Source organism: Akebia trifoliata, chromosome 16, assembly GCF_017979445.1.
Source record: "Akebia trifoliata isolate Shusen 1 chromosome 16, ASM1797944v1, whole genome shotgun sequence".
NCBI lineage: Eukaryota > Viridiplantae > Streptophyta > Magnoliopsida > Ranunculales > Lardizabalaceae > Akebia > Akebia trifoliata.
The window spans coordinates 25,405,351-25,420,650 of NC_141390.1; the positions used below are offsets into that span (position 1 = coordinate 25,405,351).

General features: G+C 33.2%; 1 pseudogene; it reads left to right on the top strand.

The window, feature by feature from the left end:
* The first annotated feature begins 2,304 nt into the window (after nucleotides 1-2,304).
* LOC147383039 (ethylene-responsive transcription factor ERF098 pseudogene) lies at nucleotides 2,305-3,025 on the top strand (annotated as a pseudogene).
* The last annotated feature ends 12,275 nt before the right edge of the window (nucleotides 3,026-15,300 follow it).

The following is a 15,300-nucleotide window of genomic DNA, read 5'->3' on the forward strand; positions in this document are numbered from 1 at the left end:
ATAATAGTAGTAACTTTTTTATCTCATAAAATTATTAAAATTTTAACATTGAATGGAAACATGACATTAATCAATAGATTTTTTTTCATAATTATGTTGATTATGAAACTATCATCATGTCAAAACAAAAAAGATTAATCATAATCTATAACTATTAAAGAGGTTTTCAGGAGTATTATTGATTATATAATTTCATGAATTTTTAGATCAGGGGTATTACAAGATCATTAGATGTTTTGTGTTTTGTGTTTTGTTTTTTGTTTTTATGACTGGTGAAATTAGATCATTAGTCCCCCCTAATTCATTGTCCTTGTCATATGGCATCCATGTTTTTTTTTTATTTTTTTTTCAAATCATGATTGAAATAGAGACAAAAAATGAAATGTTTTGACAAATAACTAATCCTATTCAAGTGTGTGGGGGTGTGGGGTAAGGGTGGGTAAGGATTTGACGTTGTTTCCAGAAAAAAAAAATTCCAATTCTAATTGATTGGTCCACGAAAATTTACACATTTCGATTCTCGGCAAAACATTGAACATTGGATATAATAGCGCGTATTTGTCACTTGGTCAATTACAATGGATTACAAATGATTATTTTTCGGGCTGATCCATGCACCCATGTGGATCTCCCACCCATAGATGTTTACCCACTCTCTCATGATCCAATGCACCAAAAAAATTAGCAATGATTGGTGGTTATAACCATTGAAATTGATAATTTTATAGGTGTTTACTTTGTTGCTAATTAATTTAACAAAGGTCCTTGCATCAACTTTTAATGATCACCAATAAGGTCCACCGTAAATTTGACAAAGTATACTTGGAATTACTGGTCACCAATATATATTCCACGTGGCATTTGGTTGGTAGGTATAAAACTTCTGATAGGGACGTCAATATCAAATTTGATTTCAGTTTTAAGAGAATTTACGTGTCGGAACTTTCTGCTATGAAAAAGACAGTAATTTGTACACAATAAAAAAAAGAGATGCTATTACCACACCAAATTTTGCTAATACCACACAAATTCCTTTGTAAATCACAGAAATTCCACACAGTTAGGGTGACGTTAGCAAAAGTTAGTGTGGCAATAGCAGCGCTTTAAAAAAAAAAAAAGCGTTTACATTGGACACACGACACAAGAGAACATTAAAAATGTTTCGACAATATATAGGTTTTGTAGGGATAGATCAACTACTCCAGTGAGTAGGGTAGCTATCCAACTCCAGCTCTAATTTATCTGGGCTAAGAATTGGTCCGTTGGCCTGCTAAACCCGGCCCAAAAACAAGGCCTGCGACCTTGATCATGAAACTACAAAGGTAGGAATGGGCTCAAAATATTTAAGCCATTAAATCGAAGTACGGTAAAGTTTAAACAATACAAAACCTATGCTATAAACACTATCTAGGCGTGTTATAACATTGTTTACTAGAGTTTGCCCGTATCTATGGGCAGGAGCATCCTCTTTTGCGATTGAGGAGGTAGAAGAGGGAAGGGAATAAAGTTCAAAAATTGAAGATGCCAACTTAGGCTGACCACTATCCTCTGTGTGTCGAGCCAAAAAAGCAAATTCGAAAATCAATCAGAGACCAAGACGAATCTGAAGCATTAGAGTAGAACTTGGGCTTGTCCAACTTAGGCCCAATGAGAGTTTAGGGTTGGTCTAAGGTACAACTCACCATTTTAGGTCTAGAATAGCGTTCAATGAAGTCCGACCCAAAAACTTCCATTCACAACCATTCTTTTTTGAGTCGTGATAATCTGATTACCCTATGTAGCACACTCAATCGACTCTCACATGACAAGTTTGGGAACCATAGATCTGTATGCCTCGGGATACATGAATATCTCATGATACACTTTTTTATGGGGAAGTGCAGTTTTGTATCCCAAGGCGTACAAATCTACGGTTCTCAAACTTGTCACATTAGGAGAGTCAATTGAGTGTGACACGTGAGGTAGTCAGATTATCACGATTCTTCTTTTTTAGCCTTCTAAATCAATTGTTGCATCCATTGACGACACAACATACTAAATAAAAGGAAAAAGTATAAACGTAGTTGGTTAACTAACGAAGTACGGGAGTACAAGATCCATATTGGGGGTCTTGAATGGTACAAAATATTTGACCAATGGAGGAAACTCAAACGTTCTGTGGTCTTGAATGGTTCATAGATCTTTGACCAATTAAGAAAATCGGAAACATCCAAGCAAATGCTCATCAAACACGTTTGTAGTTTGGACAAAATTTCTAGTCGTCACAGATGACCTGATTCATAGAATCATTCATCAGTTTTACTTTCGCTACCTATGAAGAGATTGATCATTTAAATTTGAAACTAAAGGAATGTTAGGGTTCTCTCAAAACTGTGGGAAAAAAAAACATGGAAGAGAGTTCTAGAGGGAAGAAGAAAGCAGAGAAAGAAGAAGAAGATGAGAAGAGTGGTGGTGAGGTTCGTTACAGAGGAGTTCGTAGGAGGCCATGGGGGAAGTTTGCTGCAGAGATACGTGATTCATCAAGGCGTAGCGCACGTGTGTGGTTAGGCACGTTTGACACTGCAGAGGAAGCAGCACGTGCGTATGATAAAGCTGCTTATGAGATGAGGGGTCACTTAGCTATCCTTAACTTTCCTAACGAATATCATTCTCCAGGTCATGCCTCTTCTCCTTCTGTTGTTAGCTCTTCTTCTTCTTCATCTTCTTTTGATCATGTTTCTAGGGAGAATGTTGGGAAGGGAAGTTCTTCAACAGGTGAAAGAAAGGAAGTTATTGAGTTTGAGTATTTGGATGATAAGTTGCTGGAGGAGCTTCTCGAGTCGAAGGAGGAGTTAAAGCGAAAGTGAGAATGAATCTTCCAGATTTCATGTTTGATTCATCTTTGGCTCTCTATAGTTATTACTTATTAGTGTTCTTGTTTATGTGTTTTTTTTTATCTTTTTCGTTTTTGGTTGAAAGAGTCTAGAATTCTCTGTTGAAGATTTTCTATAAATTTGATTGGAAGATGTCTTTTATTTATTTATTTATTTTCTTTTGGAATTATGAAATGCTGATGATTTGAATAATACACTCACCTCTACACAAACGAGAGAGAGAGAGAGAGAGAGAGAGAGAGAGGGTGATCCATGAATTTTTTCTTTTATTTCTTTTAATGGGATAGTGCATGCACCATGAACTTTAAAGGTAAAGAGTGGTCCTTGTAAGCAAATTTTCTTTTCATGTTTTGCTTCATTGATCTATCGATCTATGTCTAAATAAGATCATTAATTGTGTCAAACAAATTTAAATTTTTAAAGAATTAGAAAGCATAAGTTGAGCCATTGAGATTTGGAGAAGATAATTGAAGAATACCGATTAGGGGAGAATCATTCTAACCACTCTGAACCGTGCTCGATCTCTTTTATTCTAGACTCACCTTCTCCTTTGGTAAGTTTTCTAATCATCAAGGATAGTTTATAAAACCTAGACGATAATTTAGCACAATTTAAAGTTATGTTATCACAGATGATAATACCTACATCTTTTTTATTTAATGACTAAATACCCAAAATAATTCTCGTATCCACTGACCAGTCATGTTTTTAATATGATGACCAAAAAATTTCAAAGAAACCTTTCATTAAAAAGCACCTCATATGCATTGTCACCAGTCAACTCATTTACAAACTCAAAGAACGGTAGTCTATAAGGGGCATTTTCAAGGTAAGAAGGGGATCCGGTAGGAGACCCAATGTCCCTTATCTTTTGTCATTGTGATGGAAGCCTTACCAACTGTGATTAATAGAAAATTTGCAGTGGCAAGTTCAACCTTCACATGAAATGTAAAAACACATGGATTTCTCAAATTTGTTTAATTTTCAGATGATCTCATGGTCTTATTCTCTCAACAGTGTTCCCTTGGAGAGATTGCGGACTTCTTTAAATCTTTTGCAAGCGCCAAATTAATGGAAGAAAAAGAAAATTGCCATTTGCCGATATAGGGACTAGCTTAAAAGCTTGAATCAAGCAAATCCTTGTTATGAAAGAAGGATCCCAACCAATCAAGTACTTGGGGCTACTTCTAATCTCATCAAAGCTGAGTTATAGAAAGATTGAATCGCACATTGAAGGCATGACTACCTGCATTCAATCTCTGAAAGGTTGATATTATCTTATTGCAGGATTGGTCGATCTAGTGGAATCAACACTAAATAGCAACCATGAGACATAGGACATGTAGATTAATACTCCAAAAACACATCATTAGAACAGTTCAGAAAATATACACCAAATCCATATGCTCTGACCCTTCCTTGCAAAGAAAACATCATTCCATTGATTGGAATCGTATGTCAAAGCTAAAAAAAGAAAAACGAGGGTTGGGCATTTGTGAAATCAAAATGTAACCGCTGTTTTCAATAGGGTCCATTCTAACTTGATTAAAAGCCGCCATTGTTGGACCATGCAAGCTCCTTCGGAATGCTCGGGGGTTATGGAAGAAGGTTGTTGATGCTAGAGAAAGCGTTAAGGAATTGATACTCCATTTTATTGGGAAGGGAATAATACCCTTCTTGTGGCATGATCCGTGGCATCCAGATGGACATTTGTTGGAGCTCTTCCAGGCTTAGACATGATTCTACCACCAACTTGCTGACAAAAGGTGGAAACTCTCCATCATGTAGGTTCCTTTCTCATGCCATAAATACTCTTTTCTGTTTGGGAGTAGCTTGCTTCTATTGACATTTGTGATAGCAAGGAGAATCCATGGTTGGTTGGGCTAGCCTTGTTGAGTTTAAAAGTTGAATCCTCAAGCATATTTTTGTCAAATGCATGATGTTTCTGTGAGCTCTTAAAAATCAGGTTTTAGATGATGAGGATGTAGGTGTCTTTTGTTGGCTTAATGAAGAGAGCAAAGAACGGGTATTTGTTGGCTACTCATAGGCAAGAAAGCTATATGGGATTTAGTTAAGCCTTTTTTGATCCTTAATTAGAAGAATGATTTGGACATGGAGTGACGAAGTTTAATGGTTTACTTTGAGGTTCGAAGTTAATGAACTTGTGAAAGAAATAAAGAAGCTTGCATGTAATTCTTTCATCTAACACATTGGAAGAAAAGGTGTATATGAATTTTTCAAAATTATTTTCAGCCAGTATAAGAAGTCTCTTCTTTACTATTGTTAATGAGATAAGATTGAAGCTAAGTTCCTCATTTCCCAAGGTTGAAGATCCAGCTTTCAACGAAGCTTTTTCCCCTTGTGTGGACATCGATGCCACTTTATACCATTGAGTACCTAAATTCTGCATATGCATTGAGAGGAGAGGGATACCCTATTAAGGCCTTAGCTAGTTGTCATCAAGCTCAAATAGTACTATTTCATGAATTGGAAGCTATGAGAAAAGAGGTGAATATGGCTAAGTCCTAGGGTCGCATTTTTCTAACATTGCATTGTCTATAATTTTCTATTGGACAAAGAGGTTTTGTGTAGGGCGTACCTAGCATGTGTAATTTATAGGTCTGACAGAGGTAATCGAAGTGAAAAATGCACCATGAAAACCTTTGAGAATTTTGAAAAGGATCGAAGGAAAGCTTAGAAATGGATTGCACAAGCTTTCGATTTCTCCTCTATTCTTTACTCATCATTAGGAATTCACGGCAACCGAGGTGACAAATTATCGAATCAGGCGATTTTAAAATGGGTTGTCTACAACATATTCTTTTTTCAATAGAAAAGAGCTCAAAATAGGTTGGCATATAAAATTAGTGATTGCACCATTTGGTCATGTATTCAAAATTGAGTGGCCTCTTGACTTATCCTATGAAACTTTGATGAATGGTAAACAAGGTCATTAATGAAGTTTATTGAAATTAAGAGGAACTTATGGAATGTGAACCTTTATATCTGCAAGAGTCTCCCAAAGGCCTATAAATAGAGGACCTCTTTTTACCTTCTTCTAAAGTCTCAAAACTCTATCCAACGGCCTATTCATACACCCTTAAGGCTTAGAAGAAGAAAAAAAAGATCAAGTGGGGTAGAAACTTACATACCCTCCCTTATACCACTTTTAGCCCCCTTCATTCTAATATCTTTAATTTATAAGTTTATTTACTTTGCAAATAATATAATGTAGCTCTTATCTTTTCTTTTTCTATGACAAGGGAGATAGAGATTAATTTCTCTCTATGAGGTAATCTCATCATTTAAGTCCATAATAAGTTTCTTAAGAAAAATTTAATTTCCTATAATAGTTTTTAATTATTTACTTACAAATCCATTAAAATTTCAAGCAAATAGTGTAATTACTTTTCATAGCGAAGGAGGAAGAAAGTAATTCTTTCATTTGTGGTAATCTTCCCCTTTTCTAAGTCCATGATAAGTTCCTTAGGGAATATTTACTTTTCAATATGTTTTTATTTTCTTTTTAGCTTATTTGCATTGCATGTTGTGTAAGTACTCTTAATGGTTAAAGAGGAAGAGAGTAATCCCTTCATATGAGGTGATCTTCATCTTTCTAAGTCTATAATAAGTTTTATAAAGAACAATTGCATGCATACACTTTTGCATATACCATACTATTTTGGGTTTAAAAAATCAAAGACTCAAAGAAGGTAATCCTCATGAATTAGCACTTAAAACTCTAAGCACACAAAAAATAGTCCCTTAAGGACACATTCACACTCTTTAATTTCATGCATCCATGCATACATACAATGTTCATTTCTAACTCAAAAATCCTTTAAAAAAAATAGACCTAGTTTTCACCTTTGGCCAATATATGATAATTATTAACTTGATTGGTGAGATGAGGTGCCTACCATCTTCATTGTCTCACAATCGAACCTCTTTACCCGAATCTCTAAGGTTATAATAGATTTGAGTCATCAATTTTTGAAAAAATCATTCTCAAAACTAATTTTATGATATCCATTCACACCTTAAACTCTTTAAATGATGACGACTCCTAAATCCTTTGTAGATGAGATTAGACCCCTAAACTCTCACAAAAACATATCCACAATCCCAATTAAAATCAACAACTAGATAACCTTTTACAAATTGATCAACTGATCCTCTATCCTTGTTTTTACTCCCATGCATTTATAAGTAGAAATTTGCAGTCTAGAAAATTTGAACAACTAGGTTGTAAAATCACCACCATTTATTGAATTTTAGGGCATAAATGTCACCAGCCCAAGATGAATTTTTGATCAAAATGATGTTCAAAGAAATGGAACTACCTTACTAATATAAATGAAATATACAAGAAAGGAGATTCGTTCAACAAGGAACATAGGTGCTAGCCAGTAGCCACCCACTCTTTTTGTCTTTTGAAGGTTATCCTAGATTTGTTGATTTAAAAAAAAAAATGTAAGAAAAAATTTAAAAATCGTAGCTATTAGACCAATGTGTCAGTGTGTGTGTGCAAGGGGTGTAAAAAATGCATGAAATTTTTTTTCTAACAACATTAGAATAAAATTTCTTGTTGGGAGGATATGCTTTCAACAAATAAGACAATGGGAATAAACACATTAGAATTTGTTCCTTGATCATGGCCTTTTGAAGTGAAGTGTGTGTTAAAGCAACTAAAAAGGGGTTTCTACGTTCTATGCTCACCCTTTCTTCTAGGTTCTTACATGCAAGCACCACGCATGAAGGGTTCCCGAATTACTTCAGTGAGATAGATTTAAGAAATCATGATACCCCCCCCCCCCCCCCAAGAAGGAAAACAAAAGAGAGGTATATAAGGAAAGCCAGTTTGTAGAATTAAATTATTAATTAATCTAAGTTTTTATATACTTGCACTTAGGTCATCTTTTCTTAATCGGAGAACTAGAGCAGTTTGACTTGTGTTTCATTTATTTTTTATTTTTTTGGTCAATGCGGATGGTGGTCCAATGAGGTCTATTTATCGTTTTAGACTAAATGTATTCAGATAAATAGGCCTCTTTGGGTCACATCAATATAGACTAAATGAATGTCTTTTACTTTTAATTAAGTTGATTAAAAGTGATTTCAAATAAGTTATATTACGGCCTTCATAATTGGTCAGGGTCTCTAATGGACCTTAAATTGTAATTAGGTTTTTTTGGGCCGGTATGAGCTTGAACATAGAGGATTTAGAGAGTCATAATCAAGAACTTGATTACTATATCATCATGAGGCTCTTTAAGTTAAGAGATGCTTGATCACTGGTGTTTCATAGTGCCAATGTCCAATGATTCTTTTGATTAGATGAGACCTGATCGGTTGTAATGCTTGCAAAAGAGATGCAGAGATTAAGATTAAGAAATGGACTTTGGGTAAGTCGAATTCGTTCCACAGGGACAACGAAGATTCAAATATTCATTCGATTAGAAACCAAAACAAAGCTTTGAAACAGATTGATGTAAAAACAAAACTGATTTGTTGCACAAATAAGATGGAAATAAACTTGCAATTCTATTTAAAACAGAAACTAGAGGTTGAAGATAAAAGGAAGGGAGATTAGAGAGTTCAATGTAGCCTTCACAAACCATCCATAATGTAAATTAAATTTGAATTTAACTCAATCCATGTAGCAAGTCATTGCTCATGGATCGGAAAGTGGAGCCGTTTAATCATTGAATGTAACTAAGGATCATTCATGAAATACTGATTTAATTAAGATTGCTTAACCTATATTTCAATTCTTCACAGAGCATAGCCATTCTTGAACTTATCTAAGTAATGGCTATCAAAGCTTGAATCATAAACATAAGCTAAGGAATCTAATCAAAGGAGAATTTATAGAATGATTAACAAGATAAGCAAAAATAATGAATTTAAACTACATTAAATGGATGGACTTGCTCTGGCATTATTGAACTCTCTAAGGAGATTCTAGCCACTCATTGCAAGGGTTATAGTTGTAGAAAATAATAAAAGAAAAGAGAAGATAGGAGAAGAAGATGAAGATGCAACTTGATTCCTTCTTGAATGGATCTCCCAAAAGAGTTACAATAGAGCCAATGGCTTACTCTTGATGTTCTCACTACACTCAAGATCTCACCAAAAGGAAAAATTACAGAAAATTAAAAGAAGAAAAAAATCAAAACTTATGGAACAAGAGAAGAAGAGAAGAGCCCCCAATTTAAAACATTTGTATTCGGGTAATCGGGTCAACTTTTCGGATGATTTGCTTCGAACTACCCAATCAATTACAACCACCGAAGCTTCTAGAAGTTTCTGTAAAAATCTCGAAGACAAATTCCTCGAGATGACCGCGGTGCGGTCATGCCTAGCCGCGGCGCGGTGACGTGGCGCCCAAATCGACCGAGATTTTTCTGGAAACTTCCCTTCGACTCGTGTATTGTAACCGTAATTGTTTCGCGATTTGTTGGCTTCCACGTGCGCTACAATTAACACTAATAAATCATTAGCTTTATTAATTTGGATAAATAAAATAATTTTGCAATTATTTAAAGGAACTAACATTTATGCAATGGTAATCTTAATGCAATTACGGTCCCAAAATCGAATAATTGGGACCTTATCAAGACCCACATAAACAATGTTGTCATAAGGACTGAACTTGTTGTGCCCATTGAGCTTGTAACGGCTCACCGATGATGTAACCATAGGCTTGACCATTTGACTTGACACAATTTTAGGTTTGAATCTTAATCATTGGGCTATATTTTTTAACTAGAGTCATGATCATATAACTTGCCAAGTGGCATACTCAATCTATTCCATATTGTGACAAGTTTAGGTATCATAGATCTGTACGTCTTGGGATACACAATTGCACTTCTCCATAAAAAGTGTATCCCAAGGCGATAGATCTATAGTTCCCAAACTTTTAATGTCCTGGAGTCGATTGTGTGTGCCACCTAGCGAGTCATATTATCAAGACTCTTTTTAACTGAGATGCATATATGTGTTTGTGTAATTGGGTGTGTAAATGGTCAATGGGCTTGATAATGCAATGTTTTTTGTTTTTATTCTTGGGTAAATTACTAAAATAGGGTTAATTTCTTGATTAATTATTAAAAAAAGAATATTTTTTAAGAAATTTCGAATAGCAATTGAACACGCTAAACTGTTCAGCTTTTTCAAATTGTTTCAGGCTTCTTTCACATTTGATAATTCAAAAGAGTAAAGGTTAGTCTAACTAAGTTTGTAAGATTTGAAATCTTACTAAGGGTTCTTGAGTTCATCTTTTGGCATATAAAAACATGATCCAATGCCAGATGAATGTTGAGGAAAAAATTCTATAAACTTTAAATAAATAAAAATTAAAAGGATTGATTTTTACCATTAAATTTTAATTTTAAATTTGAGAGTTTAGTAACTGTCCATTTTCAAAATCTTGGATCAATCCCAAACAAAAATTACGTTTTTGGACATGAGTTTTTCCATCAAATCTAGTGGGATGTAGTGTTGGACTGCCAATTTCATTATCAATTTGAGTTCAGGGACCCTAGTTAGATTTAAATCTTACAAAGTTAGTGAAAAAAGTGCTTTTCATGGCTTTTGGGAAAGTGTAAAACGCCACGTCCAGCAATTTCAACAGAATACTGAACCGTTCAGCGTGTAAATTGATTTCGGTACCGGTGCTGATTTTCGAACTATAAAGTCTTCACTCGGTCGATACTCAGCTGATGTGAATACTCAGCTGATGTGGCATGGACTCTAAACCATAGAACTTTTCCCTCAGGATACATAACTTTACATCCCCATAAAAATTGTGCAGTTGTGTATCCCAAGAAAAAAGATTTATGGTTCCGTGCTCATACCACATGAGCCGAGTATTTATTGATTAAAGACTTTCTAGTTCGAAAATCATTAGTCTTTCGGTGTCTTTTTCATACAAGTACAAATGATATGATGCAGTTTTTTATGCAAGCCTTTGATGCCTCGTGTTTGGTCAAAGCCCTACAAACGTTTGACATGTAGCATGATTGACATCAACAATAAAAAGAACTTTTCTCCTACCCATTGCCTATAAATTTATTTTTTAGATTTCAAATCTTAAAAAGACTTGTTGGCCCACTTTAATTATCGCATTAACAATCTAACAACACAATCTTTTAGATTTAGTCATGATAAAATAACTTGGTTTTTGTGCACACTTGACATAATTTGACATGAATACAAAGGGTAGGGATCGAGAATAATGTGTTGTACCTAGCAAAAGTCAGGTGGCATCTCATTTCATGCCACGTGGTATTTGTGGGATCTATTGACTATATGGATATGTGGTCCATCCCTTGATGAACCTACACACCAAAAATCATAGTATTTGATAACTTGTATCCACTAGATCTAAGCTTTTGAAAAAGAGTTTGGATCCAACAATTCACTTGATATTTTGTTGGTAGGTTTAATAAGGGATGGACCACATATCCATACGGTCAGTGGGTGACAAAAATACAATGTGGTATGAAATGGGGTGTCACCTGAACTTTGTTAGGTACGATACATTATTTTGGATCTCTACCCTTTGTATCCACGCCAAATTGCATCAAGTGCGTGCGCAAAAAGCGAGTTAATTTATCATGACTTTTTTTTAGATTTAATGAAAATATTCATATTCAATATATATATATATATATATATATATATATATATATATATATATATATATATATATATATATATTATTTTTCAATCTTGATCCAAGGTGTTGAATGGACGGCAACCGAGCACCCAAATTTAAAAATAAAATTCAACGGTAAAATGTAACTATTTCTTTAAATTTTTTTCTTAAGTTCATATAATTCTATCCTCTACATCTGCATTGCATCGGATCATGTTTTTGAATATCACAAGGTGATCAGATTATAAAGTTTTCCTTTTTCACTATGAGCTGGAGAGAGAAAGGTGCGTTCAGCAAAAACCATGTCCTTTTTTATATATAAAAAAATATAATTAAGTAAAAAGTTGACCCTTTTTCGAAATTTTCCCTTTGGTCCTTTAGATGGGTTGTGCAAAAATTAATCCATAAAGAGGCATTCTGTCAGTTTTAACTAGTCTATGAGAGAAGACTGGGGTTAAGGAGTGCATTTCGTAGGTTTGAAAACATAGGTTACCTCAAATATTTATCTAAACTTAGACATGCGTGTCAAAGTCATCTTAAATTTAACAAGGATTAGGGTTAAGGAGTGCATTTCGTAGGTTTGAAAACATAGGTTACCTCAAATATATATCTAAACTTAGACATGCGTGTCAAAGTCATCTTAAATCTAACAAGGATTAAGATTTAGGGCATTTGTTGAGAAGTTTTCTTTAGAACTTATCTCTTTTACATTTTTTGGTAACATACGTTATAAGTTGAATCAGATATGAATCATTACTAGGGTCTGTTTTTTACAGAAGCCAACTCCAGCTCCAGAAGCTGGCTTCTGGAAAAAGTAAAAGTCCAGAGCCTGAAAAGTCACATCCAACAGAAGCTTATTCGTTGCAGAATAACATAAGTCAGAAATTGATGTTCGTTTGATAGCTTTTTATTGTTGGATTCTTATAAAATGACCAGAATATCCTTAATGTTGATAATGCACTCATAATGCACAAAAAATTAGCAGAATACCTTAACAAATATATAATTACACTATATATATATTAAAAAATTATAAAAATAATTATTTTAATAAATTTATAGATTTTATAATTCTATTGAAATTTCGATAGCATCTCCTATTAAAAATAAATATATGATAAAGAAAATACCTGCATAATATACAATCTAACATTCACATAAAGATGAAAGGTGTTTTCATAATAAAGTAGTGATGATGAATTGCTTTTGGTCTTTATAGTAAAGATGATGGGCATTTTGATTATTTTATTTTATTTTTTAAGGTTAAGTTTGATTGAAAATTTGATTAAAGATGAAGGGTATTTTGATAATTTCATTTTATTTTTTAAAGTTAAGTTTGGTTGAAAATTTAATTAAAGGGGTATTTTGGAAGATGAAAGGTATTTTGATAATTAGTAAAGATGAAGGGTATTTTGGTTATTTTATTTTATTTTTAAGGTTAAGTTTAATTGAAAATTTGATTAAAAATGAAAGATATTTTAATAATTGGTAAAGATGAAGAGTATTTTGGTAAATTCATTTTATTTTTTAAGATTAAGTTTGGTCGAAAATTTGATTAAAGATGAAGGGTATTTTGATAGTTTCTTTTTATTTTTTAAGGTTAAGTTTGATTGAAAATTTGATTAAAAATAAAGGGTCTTTTGATAAAGTCGAAGGGTATTTTGATAATTCCTTTTTGTTTGTTAAGGTAAAGTTTAGTTGAAAATTTGATTAAAGATGAAGGGTATTTTGGAAGATGAATGATATTTTGGTAAATATGAAGGGTTTTTTAATTATCTCATTTCATTTTTTAAGGTTAAGTTTAATTGAAAATTTAATTAAAGATGAAGGGTATTTTGGTAATTACACTTGAACCGTTTTATGTTTTTGGCTTCCAACAAAAGCCATTTGAAGAAGTCCCTCTTGGACGACTTCTTTTAGGAGCTAATTTTGGACTTCAATTGAAATCTACAAGAGCCAAAAAAGTCCAAACAAGCATCATTTATCTGATTTTTTTGACTTAAAAGCTAAAAAAGCAAAAAAAGTTGACTCCTGAAGCTGAAAAGAACAGGGCCTAAATTTCCGTTTTAGCTTTATTTAAATCTTTTTTATTGTTAAATGGCTATTTGAAACATTAATTAGTTTCCTTTTTTTAATTTATTTTATGAGTCATGATAATTAAATCCCCCACGTGGCATATTCAAAATACTCTCCTGACGTGGCATGTGATAGAATCATAAATTTTTGCCACGGAATACATATCTTCACATCTTCATAAATATATTCAGTTGTGTACCTTGAGGCACAAAGATCTATGATTCTATCACATGCCATATATGGAGTGTATTTTAAGTATGGGGCGTGGGAGAGTCAAAAAATCATTACTCTGGTTTTATGCCAAGCTATTCCCACCCACCATTCATGCTAATTGCATCGAGCTAAAGCCCATTTAGGAGTGGGATGTTGAAAAGAAAGTGAGTGCACAAAGCATAAAGGTTGGTGCAAATAGATTAGCCTTATTATTTTTATTTTTTTGCAACGAAATTCTTGTCTGAATATGAATAATTAATGCTGAAGTAATCTTAAGATTGTACCTCACATCTCATTTTCCTAACGAGGAAGTGTGAACAAACCATAGATCTATTCATTGAGATACGAGTGAAAAAGCATTTATAATTCCTACACACTTTCATGTTAGGAAAGTGAGATATGATGTACGATCTAGAGGTCACTCCAGCACAACTCTCCAACAACATGTCTAAATAAAGGACTATGGACTACCCATTAAATTGGCTAATCATCCAATTAGTCAATAATTTATCCTTTACTCATGGATTATGATAACATTTTTACCTTTCACCCTCAAAATTGTGTTTAATTTTTCAACATTCAAATCTCAAGAATAAGATAAGATGTTAGAGATTATTGATTTTGGTTAGAATCCCAAATAAAAATCTTTTGCATATTTCCCAAAACAAATCTGATCTATTTTTAAAAAAATTTTGAATTTATTCGAATTAACAAAATTGAAGTCCTGCAAAATAATTATCGATCCAAAATTTTTTTCATGACTACATGCATGCGCATATCATAAGGCTTAAGAATATGATATATTTCCTAAAATATTCTAATTTGAACTTTTATTGCATCTAATAACCGTTAGTCTAACATAGAAAGAGAAATCTTACGGATTTCCTATGAAATAAATTGACTAAAAAACTCAACAGGTGTGTAATGTGCATAGAACCAAATCCTTCTTTTGTCGATGATGACACAACTATAGGCCCTACTTTGCTACAATACTATGGGGATAAACGCCTCATCCGCTATAGTTTTATGGAGACAAACACCCCTATAATTTTATTATATTTTTTATATTATCCATTTAACCCATTTTATTGCTTTTCATCTTGTGCTCCTTTAATCTTAAATTTTTTTAATAATACCTCTATAACTTTATTTTTTAGCTTATACCCCCTTAACTCGAAAGTGAATGTTTGTGTCTTAGGCACAAGTGAACTCTAGTATATATATTTGGTTAACTTTTTTGGCAACATATTTTGTCCTACATGAGTTAGAAGTTTTGGAATAAACTAATTTTTGGTGAAAATGAACTCTCTCTCTCTCTCTCTTTATATATATATTTATATACAACATGTTTTGTCTTATATGGGTAAAAAGATTCAGAATGGGCTGATTTTTTTGTGAGGATGATCTCTATGGTAAACAGACCATCCTTACAAAAATCAACTCATTTGAAACTTCTAACTCTAATTTACAAGT